The sequence below is a fragment of the Talpa occidentalis genome, unplaced genomic scaffold (genome assembly GCF_014898055.3).
Source record: "Talpa occidentalis isolate TD23 unplaced genomic scaffold, MPIMG_talOcc4v2.1 talOcc4.14, whole genome shotgun sequence".
Taxonomy (NCBI): Eukaryota; Metazoa; Chordata; class Mammalia; order Eulipotyphla; family Talpidae; genus Talpa; species Talpa occidentalis.
In genome coordinates, this window is record NW_023601433.1 from 29,160,972 (window position 1) to 29,174,999 (window position 14,028).

At 36.0% G+C, this 14,028-nt stretch overlaps 1 protein-coding gene across 8 annotated transcripts in view; it reads right to left on the bottom strand.

Annotated features, from left to right (window-relative positions):
- Positions 1–14,028, bottom strand: part of CHRM3 (cholinergic receptor muscarinic 3) — a 520,419-nt gene that overhangs the window by 53,104 nt on the left and 453,287 nt on the right. The gene's annotated exons all lie outside the window — the stretch shown is intronic.

Here is a 14,028-nt window from a genome sequence, read left to right on the forward strand (position 1 = left end):
AGTTTACTATGAAATAGTTACTAATGTCTCATCAATGTTATTATGAACCCAGAAATGAGATAACAGACTTTCATTTATGTTAAGTGAATTGTCCACAGTCACAGAACTAGCAAATAAAGAGCTGATATTTGACTAGAGACCCTCTAATTTGAGTTTGGTACTCAACTTCACCTCCCTGAGCAATATCCACCATCTGCCAATCCCTTAGCCAGCTTTCTTCTCATTTGGCTACATACAAGTCAGGGAAGGTGGATTTTCGTTTCAACTGCTGAGTGTCAGGTTACTTAGGTTCAGATTTCAGCCTTTGCATTGTGTGAACCTGGGTTTTAGAGTACCCTTAAAGCTCTTTTAATGTTCACAGCACATCAGGATGATTTTGACCAGATACTATCAAGAGCAGCGACATAAGCACAACAGTTGCTACCACTGTAATGTATTGAATGCCTACTCTGTTCCAGATGCTGTCCTGCATTTATCCATTATATATAGTTTTATCCATTATATATAGTTTTTACAACACATACCCATTTTACAGATAAGGAAATGGACTTGCCTAAGGACAGCCTGCTTGATGCCAGAAGTAAGGATCAAACCAAGTCGATCTGAGTCAAATTTCTCCCCAGTATAGCCTTGCCTCTTTGACTGATACATGCATGAACATCTAAGTATAGAAGAGAAAGAGTGACCTTAGACAAGGCGTGTATCTGCTTGATACACACTGTTATGGTCACACCATTGCTCAAGGTCAGAATCTTTTCTCATTAGTTAGTAGCCAAGCCATGTGTGGTTAAATAGCTTCATACTAACCTTACTTGGGAACTTACTGTTTTCTCACGTACTGGACATTTTTGAGAAATAAGGTTGTACTAACTTGTTGAAATGTCCCAGCTAATGGCAAAACTTACATGTCCAGCCACTGGAAATGGGCTAAATATTACTGAAACCAAATTCTGAGTCATCACATGATGAACTATGTATTTATTTGCTTTACTGTTTGTCTTTCACCATGGTAATGTAAGCTCCAAAAGGAAGATTCTACCCCTCCTTTTTTGGTAAATTGCTATTATAAAGTTCTTAGAACAACACCTGGTATATAATAAGCACAGTACATATTTGTTGACTCAATGAATGAACAAATGAACATATAAAAACAGTAAGTTTTTTTAGGTTTATGCATAAACAAATACCTTAAAAGAACTTCTGTTCTACTGAAAGAACAAAGTCCTCATTGTTAACTGAAAGTAATAAAGTGGCTGTCCTCCCTCTGATATATTCTGGTGTGATGGAAGGTCAGGAGAACCAACTTTGGTATCTTCTAGATAGTCAATCATGGATGTTAATAAATGGTGTAATAAGAAAAGGGAAATGTGTTGTTTTCCATGTTTGTTTTCTCTTCTAATTTACCTTTATTATTTGCAAAGTACAGTCCTAAATACTTTACAAATCATAATACTATATCTATTTTGAGTTAATAAGTGTGTATGCATATATTATATATTACTTTATATGTTACATACATATGACTACATGTGTACTTAGTACAATGCCTGACATGTAGTACACATTAAGTATTACCTATAATTTACTCAATCAATCCATATTAAAAATGGTATAAAGCCAACAAACATGAAGAGATGTTCAATCTCATTCATTATTAGGAAAAGACAAGACAAAACAAAACAACAGTAAGATATTACTTCATGGCCATTAGGTTTTCCATAATAAAAAAAGAAAAAGAAAATTAACAAGTGTTGCCAAAAATGTGACAGAATTAGAAATTTCAGACACTGTTGGTAGGAATGTAAAATGTTGCATCCACTTTGGAAAACACTTTAATTGTTCTTCAAATGGTTAGACATAGAGTTACCACATGATCCAGTAATTTCTCTTCTAGGTAAGTACCAAAGATAATTCAAAACAAATTTCCACACAAAACTTGCACATAAATGTTCTTGGCAGTATTTCTTTTTTTTTATCATAGTCAAAATGTGGAAACAACCCCAATGTCCATTGACAGATGAATGAATAAAAAAATGTGGCCTTTCCATACAATGGATTAAAAATAGTAAAGTACTGATTGATACATGGTAGATTGTGGTTGAACCTCAAAAACATGTTAAATGAAAGAAGACATAAAAGTGACACATTGCATATTTCCTATTAAATGAAATATTCAGAATAAACATATCCATAGAGACAGAAAGCACACTGGTGATTGCCAGGGCCTGGGTGTAGGGGTGATGAGGTGTGACTGCTTAATGTCCACAAGGTTTTCTTCAGGGTGTTGAAATGATCTTGAAAATTGGACTGTGGTAGCAGTTACTAACACTAAATGTGCTAAATGTTATAGAAATGTATACTTTAAAATAGCTAGTGTTTATTTTATGTTATATAAATTTTATCTCAATTAAGAATAAAAACCAAGATTTATGAAGCCATTATGATTATTCACTCACTTTTTTTTTTTTAAAGAAAATCCTGGGCATCCCTGGTGGCACAGTGGATTGAGCACCGTGCTGTGAAGCTATCCGTAGCCTCTGCAGCGTGGGTTCGATTCCCGGCCGGCCAGGGAGAATCCCACATGGTGAGGCAGACCTCTCCTGCCTCTCCTGCTGCTCCCCTCAGCAGTGTCTTCTGTCTGTCCTGCCTGTTCTGCCCCCCGCTCTCTCTGGTGAATCCTCTCGCCCTCCCACACCTCTGGCCTGTACCCCAGATCTTGTATAAAAATAAATAAATTTTTTTTTTAAAAAATGAAAATCCTTATGCATGAGAAACTTGCTGAGATTTCATAGGTGGAATGTTCAAAATAGGAAGAATTAAAATAGGAAACTAGGCAGTCAGATTTCAGAATACATGCTCAAATAACTACATACTAATCCTTCTTTATTCCTTTCTCCTATTCTTGATTTGATTCAAGTTTCAAGAGCTAAGAGCCAACACTAAGGGGGAAGTTTGGAGAAGTAAAAAGAAGATTCAATCTATACTTAGAGTAAATGCATTCATGTATATGATTAAACAACACTTGGCTGTACACTGTTGTGAAATCACAAGGTTGCAAGCTCATGAGAGTTCTTGAAAACTGATCAATGAACTTAACTGCTGATGCTTTTTTTGCTGTTTAATAAAATGCCCATGAATTATATCTATTAATAAAATGCCATTGCATTATAAAATGCAATATGAAGTGAATTAAGTTGAAGTCATCTTGCTCTTTGGTAACCAGTAAGAGTTATAATGGGCACAATATAAACAATATAATCCTCATTTGGTATACAGCGGTATAGACATTTTTTCTAAAGGGTATGCCATTTTAATTAATATCTATATCTCTTAATTACTTCTTATTTTGAGGGAACAAACTGTATAATGTAAAAAGCAAGTTCAGATCATGTAATAACATCTAAGATTTCAGACAGGTAGCAAGAGTGGTAAAAAATGATTAAAGGCTTAGGGATAATTGAACAAACCCTTTGTCAACTGATAAATTATTTTAATCTTGGTGTTTGACTGAACTGCAAAGTCTGATTATGCTTTCATCCATTATGCTCATCCAGCTGCCTTCCAGGTTTCTTCATGGACCTAGACAATGTCCACACAAGGCACTTCGAGTGATAGTCCAAATTATTCAAAGAGAGCCTCTGGCCTCACCAAATAATAATTTTTAAATGACATAAATAAAAATAAATGGTACAAACTAAATTCAGCTACCAGACACCTAGTTTGTACCTTAAAATATTGTGGAGTTAATAAGATAAATTTTAAAAGGTTTCATCTTTTATCTTCATTTGTTATATATATATATATATATATAGATGTATATACACACACATACATAAATTGTTGGGTTAGCTTATATTTTTCATCCTTGAAAGCAATAAGCTTCATTTATTCATCTTTAGGGAACAGACTAATATTTTGCTTACGTGTTGGAGTGTGATTATAAATCAACTTGGGAAAGGTGTCTTAGTTTTCATATACTAAATATGACAGAGTCTGGTGCCACATGAAAATGTCAAAAACATTTTTATTTTGGCCTTTTCCCTATGGAGTGTGTGTTGAGACATTATCATGCCTCTGATTTTTTTTTTCTTTAGCAACTTACTGTACACTCAAAACTTGCCGCTCATTGATTTCTACTCTATGGCTTCTATTGGATTTCAAGCTCCATAAACAGCTTCTTACAAACAAAATCATCTACTTTTTTTTTTAATGCCTAGGCATGGTGGAGATTTTATTTATTTTTTATTTTTAAAAAAGATTTATTTATTTATGCATACAAGAACTAGGGTACAGGCCAGAGGAGCCAGGGGTGTGTGTGTGAGAGGATTCACCAGAGACAGAGTGGGGAACAGAACAGGCAGGCAGACAGAAATACACTGCTGAGGGGAGCAGAGGGTGAGACAGGAGAGGTCTGCTGTGCCATATGGGTAACTCCCTGGCTGGGGATCGAACTCGTGCTGCAGTGGCTGCAGATAGCTTCATATGTTGCATCTCAACCCCTTGCACCACCAGGGAGGCCCAAAACCATCTAAGTTTTAAAGATACTCTTGAATCAGGAAGTTTTCTCAAGCCAAGTTTCTACCGCAAAGAATTCAAATATTCATTGGCCATCTCTACTTTTAATTTAGTGATTCATTCTTATTGATATGCTATAGAGATTATTCTTAGCTGAGGGCTTGGTCAAAATTTTCTAAGATGAGTCTTACCTTTTTTTTTTTTTAATGAAATCTCATTTAAATCAATTAAATCAATGCCAACTTTTCCAAGAACCCTGTACCTATCCTAGCTGGTTTTGTTCCCTCTCTTCTCTCCCTCTCCCTTCTTCTCGCCTTTCATTTTATCTTTCATATATGTTTATCAAGTGCCATCTATGTGTCAGTACTATGTTACATTCTTTGTCAATGATCTTTGCCTTTCAAAGTTTACAGTATTCTATCACTATCAATTATCTTGTTGGTAGTGATGTCATAATCATTTACAGAGTTAGGAACATCTTGGGTTAAGAACTCTATCTGATTCGTTGAAACATAAATAAATCAGTGTAGTGTAGGGGAAGAGACAAAAGACAGGATATAGAGTTAGGAAAATTAGCACTAGGAATTAGGCTCAAGGAACCATTGGTTGGAGTAAAAAATAAAAGGGGGAAATCTGGATTTTTGCAGAAGCTAGAACAACTAGACTGAATTTTTTATTAGTTAAAGATATTTAAGATCACCTGCGATGATCCCTTCTGGGAAACTTTTTAAAAAGCACAAAAATGAGACTAGTTTCTTTGATATGCTTGCTGAAATACTTAAGAGGACATATACTGATGTCTGCAACTGACTTTGAAATGCATCACATACATTTGAGGGGTTTTTGGCTAGAGTGGCAGATACATGATCCAGCAAGCAGAGCACAATACCAATTATTGGCCATAAGAGGTGGGCTTAGGGATTCACTGTAAGATTTTTTTTTTCAATATGCTTGAAGAGTTTATAATCAACATTGGTGCAAAAAAACCTAGTTATGATGTGAAAAGGCAATAAAAAGAACCATATTCTTATTTTACCCATTGGTCAATCTAGAAGTAGGCAGATTTATCTGTCAATAATTAAGTCATAACCATGAGTTGCATGTGTTGGTGTGTATATGCACTGTGAATCTGAGAAAAGGTTGATTTGTTACTAAAACCCACAAAGCTTGACTAGATTTCCAGGACATATTGCTGTATCAGACTAGTGTACATTCACCTTACTTGTAGTCTGCCCTGTCAATGTATAGTGAAGGAAATTCTTGTCTTATGGGAGTGTATTTAGGAAGCAGTAATTCATTTGAACTTAACTTAAAATATTTGATGTAAAATTGAGTTGTATAGTTTCTTAATGGATTTCACAAGGAAGCTGTTAATCAAAAACGGTCCATTTCAGACCCCAAACCCCCCATGGAATTTTTAAAAAAAGATTTATTTATTTATGCATACAAGAACTGGGGTAAAGGCCAGAGGTGCTGGGGGCGGGTGCGTGTGTGTGTGTGTGTGTATGTGCACGTGTGTGAGAGGATTCACTAGAGACAGAGTGGAAAACAGAACAAGCAGATCTACTGAAATACACTGCTGAGAGGAGGAGCGGGTGAGACAGGAGAGGTCTGCTGTGCCATGTGGGTTAGCTTCCTGGCCAGGGATCGAACTCGTGCTGCAGTGGCTGCTGATAGCTTCATAGTGCTGTGACTTAACCCTTGCGCCACCAGGGAGGCCCCCCTATGTAATTATTGACTCAAATGCTAAGGTATGTTTTGGGAATGTGTGATGACTCATGATAATTACTTTGACCATTACAAATCCATTATTGGAAGACAAGGATTTATTCAAGGGACACTCATCTTTTATGATCAAGTAGGCATTACTAAAATAAGTGCTAGCAAGGCAGAATATGCTGAAGACTGTATGCAACACTTAATGCATTCTGGATCAATAAAATATATTTCAATTTGCAAAGTCAAAAGTGAAGGGCATTCCCAGAAACAACTGCATAATAAGGCAGTTAAATCTTTGCAGGCTTTATGAATGAAGTGACATCTGATACACAGTGAAAGAAGTACCTGACAAAAACTAGGAAATGGCTTTTACTATTGAATTTGAGCAATGCAATTTGTAAAATGGAGCAATTAACTTTAAAATGCTTTCTACTTGTCTGAATTCTTTTGAATCATTCAGTATTAAGCTTTAAAAGAGTGAAGAAAATATGCTAAAACTTAAAGTAATATCTTCATATAGCCACACAGGAAATTATTTCTGAAATCTCTAATAGCCACAGTGATTTAGAATGACCAGATTGTATTTGGAATTTGGAATTGTATTTCTTCCTTGGAAAGAATATGGTAGGGAATCCTATTTCATGCTGGATATGACTCCTTAAGCATGAAAAACAAGGAAACTGGCCATCTGGAAAGGCACATGACCTATGCTTTTTCAGTATAAGCTCAAGTGGCCTATAAGTCATTGTTCTGTAAATCACCCTTGGGCTCAATAGAGCCCATCAAAGTCGAGCACTTTGGCATTTGCCTTTTGCTTTTTAAAATGTGTCCACTAAAAGCTTTGAACATTGGGCAAAGAACAAATGTAATCTTAAATGAACTCCATGTATCTGGATAAATTCTCACATTATAGGGACAGGTCCTCCATGGTAGATGGTGTTCTTGTTAGAGGAATAGTAAGGATAACTCTAAATCCATAAATGACATCCTGGATGAACCCTACCCCCTGATATGTTTTTTAAAGACTCTACCCCCACCTCTATGCTGTCGAGGTCTCAGGCGCTAAGGACTATAAACTCTCAGCATGTCATGAACCTGACTTCCTGAATGGGGGGTTGCTGGGAACTATGGGCAGAGATAAGCAGCCATGCTTGTCTTATAACTGAACACATGGGTGCTCTTGCAGTCTTGTTTTTCTGGCTTTCACTTGTACGCTAGTACTGCTAAGAGGACTTGGAGGAGACACGTGGAGGAGAGGCATGTAGAGACACACTTGGAAGAGGTACTTGGAAGAGTTCATTTGGGCGACAGATACATGGTGAGGCTGCTCCTTGTCTTTGGCAGAGATAATGGTAGCCTTTATCTTCACTTCATGTTGGATTATGTGGCACATTTTAAATTTTAGTCTCCCTGTCTATCCCAGATATCTGGGACATGCCTAACCTCTTTCTTGTGGTTCCTTACCAAAAGGTAACTTAGACTTGTGGAAAGCTTTTGGGCCTCAGCAAACCTGTCTCTGGCCAAACCTATTTGGGTGATCATTGGGCCACAAAAGGATGGGTCATTTTATGAATTTTACTGGGAATATCCGTTCTTCTCTTCTCTCTGTGCACACTAATTCTATTAAAAATATTTCACACTAAGAGTATGTCTCCATTGCCTTTGTATACACAGATAGCCAAATACTCTTCAGAGAGGATACCCATTTAGAGTCTGGGGTCTGCCTCTTGGTCATGGACTAACACTTTTGTAGTAGTGTAATTATTTCATAGACATAGTGATATCAAAGATTGCTTAATAAAACACTGGAAGACTTTCACAGAAAAGTGTCTTCAAATGAAATTACTATTCCTTTAACTTTATTAAATTTGGACACATAAGTTATGACAAGGAACTTTTCAGCTGTTGTCAAGAAAAAGATTTATACTTAGACTAAAATGTGCTCTTGAGGTCACCAGGAAACAATTTATTTAATTCTTCATAAGTCACTGACAGCTCAGTTTACACACCTGCATATATTTCAAATGATCAATTCAGTGGGTCTTAGGGGCCGATTCTGTATTCAGTGCTACAGTGAAATACAAGAGAAGTGTGCAGTATGGTCTTTCAGGAACTTGCAGTCTGGCTGGAAACAATTAGTGATTGACAGAAGAAATATAAAGGAGCATTAACGAGTGCAGCATAGATTATGGAAACTTATTGTTGAGACACAGAAAAAATATATAGAATTGTATATTTGCCTTAAAATCTCCTAATAGCTATCAAGGCATTGCTGACCTTTTAAAGTCAGACCTTTACAGCACTGGGAGAGTTTGAAAGCTCATGGAAGAAAGAGATCCACCTGAACCAATCAAATTCAGCCTACTTACTAGATATCTTACATAACAATTTTCATGTTTCCCTTTTGAGAAATATCTCATTTCAACATTGTATATGATTCAGAGGCATAGGCTCATACATCCTTCAATGCATGTCACCACACCACACCCACCACCACAGCAAAGGTTAAAACAAAAAGACAATAAGCATCAAATGGAGTCACTTATGTTAAATAACATGTCACCAAGCCAAGACTTAATTACAATTACATCTCTCTGAAACAGTCAATCAGGGATTACCTGATGAACACTAGTTAGGTACTCTGTCTGACAGACCTGTCATTCCCTAAAGGAAAGTGACTTTACCATAACCAATATGCTTTTTTTTTTTTTTTGCCTAGTGTAACTGTATTCTTGCTCTCTTCTGGCTGTAAAAGTCTTTGACTTCTTATAAGTCCTCAGAGTTCCTTTCTTTCCACTAGATTGGAGGCTGACTGATTTGAGTCAATTTTTGTTCAAATAAATTCTTAAAATTTCAATATGACCTAGTTTATCTTTTAACACTACGTGTCAGTCTAGTCACAATACACAGCTGACTCTCAATGCAATGTCAGTCCTATATTCCTTCTAATAATCACATGCAAATCTGATAACCTTGTAAAATGATGTCTAAAGTTGCATATTGTGACCTAAAGTAACTTCCATTATAAAATCTATCGAAGTATATCCTAGAATATAGAATTTACTCATTCATTAATTCATATTAAAAAATAAGATAGCAAAAAAAACTCCATAATCATATTTAAAAATGGGCAGAGGACACTGTTAGGGAAGCAAAAATCTGCAACCCCAAAGTATGTCTTTGGTAAAAGGTTAATTTCATGGGAGGGGCTCTGAGAGATGGGTACAGGTAGCCTTTGAAAAAGACATTTCTCTGTAATGGCTTCTCAGGTACTATACTAGGAAGATTTAATCTCCTTATTACTTTTCAGTGGAGAAGACAGATCTTAACTCTGTAAACCTATGCTTACTGCCTTCCGTGCTAAACTCCCTAACTGACCTTACACTATCTTCCACACAATCTTCCTTGTCTTAACTAAGATAGTTAAAATGTTGTGTGAAGACATGGGGTGAGTTAGTCACATCAGGCCCTTTCCGTTTATATAAGAGGCAACCATGTTATTACTAAACTTACTTTTAACAGTTTTTCTCATTAACTTGTCTGAATAAAGAAAATATGGTGTGTGTGTATGTGTATATATATATATAAAATACATACACACATATAGGTATATATATAAAATGAAATATTATGAAAATGTTTTTTAAAAGAAGAAAATCTTGCCATTTGTAACAACATGGATATACCTTGAGGACATTATGATAAGTGAAATAAGTCAGTTAGAGAATGACAATACTGTATAATCATACTATATGAGCAATCTGAAAAATAAAACCCCAAATTCATATATACAGAGAAAAGGCTGGTGGTTGTCAGAGGTGGGACAGAGGGGTGATGTGGGTGAAATGGATGAAGAGACTCAAATGGTAGAAGCTTCCACTTATAAAGTAAGTAAGACATGGGGATATAATATATAGCATGGGAATATAATTAACAATATTACATTGTATATTTGGAAGTTGCTAGGATAGTAAAAATTCTCATCACAAGAAAATTTGTAACTATACATGTTAGATTTGGTGATAGATGTTAGCTAGACTTACTACGGTGATCATTTTGCAAATACACAAATATTGAATCATTATCTTGTATATCTGAAACTAGTAAATGTCACATGTCAATTAAATCCAGATGCATGGGGGGGGGTGGGGTGAGAGGACTCACCAGAGACAGAGTGGGGAACAGAACAGGCAGACTGACGAAATACACTGCTGAGGGGAACAGCGGGCGAGACATGAGAGGTCTGCTTCGCCATGTGGGATTCTCGACGGCCGTCCGGGATTGACCCCGCACTGCAGAGGCTGTGAACAACTTCACAGTGCGGTGCTCAACCACCTGAGCCACCAGGGAGGCCCATATGAATACATTCTTAGTTCACCTTCTAAACCATGTTTCAATAACTTCCATTTTGTTCTCTAGAATTTAGTTAAATGCTTTCTCTTTTACCCATTTTATGATTTAGGAAACAATATAGATTGACCTTGAGAACTTCCAAAACCTGGGCCTCTCTGATGGCACAAGGGGTTAAGTCACAACACTATGAATCTATCCACAGCCACTGCAGCACGAGTTTGATCCCTGGCCAGGGAGCTACCCACATGGTGCAGCAGACAGCTCCTGGCTCACCCCCTGCTTCCCTCAGCAGTGTATGTCAGTGGATCTGCCTGTTCTGTTCCCCACTCTGTCTCTGGTGAATCCTCTCACCTCCTGCATCTCTGGCCTGTACCCCAGTTCTTGTATGCATAAATAGATAAATCTTTAAAAAACAAAGAACTTCCAAAACCAACATTCTGAATGAAAGTCTCTGAATATAAAGAAAAATATTTTTTTTTCATTTTCTACCCCTTCCAATTGTTTGCTTCATTGTAATTTGACCCTATTGATTTTCTCTTCTTTGAACTGTGTTCTGGGAGTCACGTCACTCATGTTGCTAGTTATTAGTATTCCTTTTTCATTTTATATCCTTTCTTCTCATCTGTACTTTCATGGGTAAGCATCGCAACATATGGCGCTGGCTTTCTTCCATTCAGTCATGTTTAGGTCACCAGTAAGCACCACAAGGGCAGGGATGTTTCTTTTCTTCAGCACTACAGCCCCAGCTTAAAGAACAGCTCTGACACACAGTAGGAGTGCAACAAATAGCTGATGAATGAATGACTACACAAATGAATGAGTGAATATTTGAAATAATTATTGAATGATACCATTTTCAGAGAACTGAAGTAGGAACACTGTTTGTGATAGAATCTAATAGTCTCTCAATGTATGTTGCCTATTGTATACAATGTTTTTATGTAAATTAAAAAATTCTAGAGAATTATGAGTGTACCTTAATCAGTTCTCCTTTTCCTTCCCTCCCTTTCTCTTTCCCTCCTTCCTTCCTGATTTCACATCATGCCTCATACCTTGAATAAAATGTCACAGGTTACCACTTGCCCTCCCCACACACCAAAAAGCTAAATAGGTAAAATCTTTAAAATTCTTGAAAACAGAGAGCAACATGTTTCTTTTTTTTTTTTTTTAAGATACATTTATTTATTTATACATGCATTGGTTACAGTCAGAAGTGCAGGAGGGTGAGAGAATTCACCAGAGCCAGAGCAGGGAACAGAGCAGGCAGAAGGACCGAAGTACACCACTGGGGGGAGCAGCGGGCGGCAGGAGAGGTCTGTGGGACCCTCCTCCAGTGGCCGGGGAGCAGCCGGGTATTGAACTGGTGCTGCAGAGGCTGCGGGCAGCTTCACAACCCAGCGCTCAACCGCTGCGCCACTGGGGAGGCCCTGCAACATGTTTCTTAACTTCACCAGTAAGATGAACCTTTATCAAAACTTGAAGAAAAGCAGATCAGATCCTTTCACTCTCTGTTTTTAAAATCATCCTCTTAAGAGTTCTAGTGCCTTATAACATGGAGAGGATAAAGATGAACAAAAAGATCACTTCTAAAATTACGATTTTTGGTGTTGGAGGTGATATCATTTTTTTCATTATTCTTTCTTCCTTCAACTTAATCTAGTTTGATAAATATTGATTTTTTAAATTAAACTTTGAATAAAGGAGAGAAGAAGAACATACAGGTGAATCAGACAAAATAATGTGTTGTCTAGACAGAGAGACACACACACTGACTTTTATACAAGTAAACAGAGGAGGAACAAAGAATATTACTTTTTCTTCCTTACAAATAAAAAAAATCCTATAGGAGAGCCATTGTTTTATAATTTTGAAACAGAAATACTTAATTTAAAGGAAAAGTAATATATTTATTTTAACAACAAAAACAGCTATTACCTATACTTGGACAGAAACTTTATTTTCCAAGCTACCAATACTTTGTAGACATTGATATTTAAATAGTTAAATAAAGTTAAAAATAAAATTTAAATTTATTCTAATAAAGCCAGATATTTATAATAAAAATAATGAAATTTTTCCAACTCTTTATATATTTAAAATCACATCCCCAAATATTTCTTGGATCACAAAGGGATATTGAAATTTAAAATCATAAAAAAAGATTCATAGGTTGAGACACAAACTGTATGAGAGATTAATTTTTAGTGATAAATGACTTAATGATATCACTATATTAAGAGAAGAAAAACATTTTTCACGTTCAATGTAAGGAGTAGAAAAAGAACAAAGATGCAAACCTCAAGGAGTAAGAAGATAATGCTGTGAAAATAAAGCGATATATTTACCAGAACGCTAAAAAAGAGGAATAAAAGTGGTCCAAAAACCAATCCCACAACAGAAATTATTAATTTCTTCTAAGGGCAATTAAGAAAAAACAAAGATATAAGTAAATATTATCATGTAATGCTTGTTTGTCAATACATAAATGCACCCAAATTGCATGTGTTGGGTGAATTTTCTCTAGAAATAATACCAAGTATAAACTTTTTTCCATTTTAATTTCTTAAAAATATTTTGGACCATGTTTTCTTTTATTTATTCTTTTTTCCCAATTTTACTGATATATAATTGATATTAGCACTGTATAAGTTGCAGGTGTATAACAAGATGTGACTAACATATACTGTAAAATAATTATAATAGTATGTTTAGTCAACATCCATAATCTCATATGAATGCAAATAAATAAATAAATAAACAAACAAATAAATAAATAAATAAGGGCCTCCCTGGTGGTGCAAGGGATTAAGAAGCAACCTATGAAGCTATCCTCAGCCACTGCAGCACGAGTTCGATCTCTGGCCAGCCAGGGAGGAACCCACATGGCGTAGCAGACCTCTCCTGTCTTGCCTGCTGCTCCCCTCAGCAGTGTATTTCATCAATCTGCCTGTTCTGTTCCCCACTCTGTCTCTGGTGAATCCTTTCACCCCCTACATTTCTGGCCTGTACTCCAGTTTTTGGAGTAAATAAACAAATCTTAAAAAAATCCAAAAAGAGAGCAAAAAAAAAATAAAAAGAAGAAAAAAGTTTTTTTCTCTTGTGATAAGAACTATTAGGATTTACTTTCCTAAAAACTTCCAAATGCACCAAATAGCAGTATTGGTGTTTCCTTTAAAATATCTTAAGTCATGAAAGTATTCCTTGAATAATTCTGGACTATATGAAGATCTGATGAAATTTGTGCAAAAGGAAAAATTTCAATTTATGAGCAAATTTTTTATTTACATATTCTTTTCTGAATAATTTATTGGCATTGTGGGTCTGAATGCCAAGTCAAAGCACAGGATTCTAGTGTAGGCTACTAATTATGACTTCATGTTCTTTGTTATAAATGAAAAAGTCCCTCCCAGGAAGGACATGATATTTTTGGTACCTGAAATT